The sequence below is a fragment of the Bubalus kerabau genome, chromosome 17 (genome assembly GCF_029407905.1).
Source record: "Bubalus kerabau isolate K-KA32 ecotype Philippines breed swamp buffalo chromosome 17, PCC_UOA_SB_1v2, whole genome shotgun sequence".
Lineage (NCBI taxonomy): Eukaryota > Metazoa > Chordata > Mammalia > Artiodactyla > Bovidae > Bubalus > Bubalus kerabau.
In genome coordinates, this window is record NC_073640.1 from 9418513 (window position 1) to 9419960 (window position 1448).

Below are 1448 nucleotides of genomic sequence, written 5' to 3' on the forward strand. Positions count from 1 at the left end.
CCACTGTGGCTGAATTGACCCTACACAGGTCCACATTGATCATTTAAGACACCTGGCATTGTCTCACCAGCTGTGCCATGGTTCAGGGACTTTGGTCCCTAAAGCCCTAGCTAAACAAGGAACCAGCCTTTTGAAACATATAGTGTTAACTTAAAAAACCCCTTGGACTTCACGAAGACCCTTGATGGCCAGAGTTGGGTCTCTGGGAGGCAGAGCTGAAGTCAAGTCTTGTTCTATCATATAAGGGCCGGTGTGCTGCAGGCACTCCCCCCACCCCCCGCCCCGAGCCCCAGTTTACTTTTCAGCAAAATGGGGGTGAAAGGGTATTTGTCTCATGGAGTCATAGAGACCTGGCAATGTGATGAAGTGGTAAAATGCTTATTATTGACCTGGAAATTATCAAGTGTTTGGTAAAATTTGGTTTATTGGTATGATTTATTCTGCATAGGAGTTTTCTCCCCTGTAAAACATCTTTTCCATCAGCATCTTGAAATACTGAAGTCTGCTAGAAATTGCCTGGTCCTGTACTGATGTCTGGGGCTTCCCAGGTGGCTCAACGGTAAAGAACCCACCTGCCAATGCAGGAGACACAAGAGACGTGGGTCTGATCCCTGGGTCAGGAAGATTCCCTGGAGGAGGAAGTGACAACCCACTCCAGTATTCTTGCCTGGGAAATCCCATGGACAGAGAAGCCTGGCAGGCTATGGTTCATGGGGTCGCAAAGTGTCAGACACGACTGAGCACACACACATACCAATATCTGTCTTTCACAAGCACACCCCTTCACCCTCAGAAGGATGCTCTGAGTTTTAAGAGACAGTGGACATCAGTTTGCTGACAGTTGAAGAGCTGGGAAGTAGCAGGTTTGAAGCCAGAGACTTCTGACTCTGCAATCTGTGTTTTCTGTGGTCCAAGCTGGGGGAGATGAGAAAAGACAGGAGTCCCACCTTCCAGGAGCTTGGGGGTCCTCTGGGTGATGAGCCACTGATATAAATAATATCGTGTGGACAACAGCAGGAAATAAGTGCTGGTTGGCCGACAGGAAGGAGGTGAGGCTGTCACCAGCCCTGGGCACAGAGAGGGGTAGGAGCTGGGTGGGCGGAACAGGCTTTATAAGCACAAGTTGGTATTTGGTCTGAGCTCCGGCTGCCCAAGTGAGTTCCAGTAAACCACAACCCAGGGGGACCCTGAGGCCACAGGCAGAGTGTGATAATGCTGTAGAGGTAGGGAGATGCTAGGCTCGTCCAGCCAATGGCCTCCACAGGCTGGTGCCCGGGTTCTGGCCAGCTGCTCACCAGCACCCTGTTACATAATCGCCATTATTGGCTATTTGTAGAAGATTCACAGAAGGTGACCATTTTGTCGGGGTTGCAGTTCTCTCTCCAGCTCTCCCTGTTTCTCTGTTTCAATATCCACCTGGCTGTCCCTGAAGTTCAACCTTCCTCAGC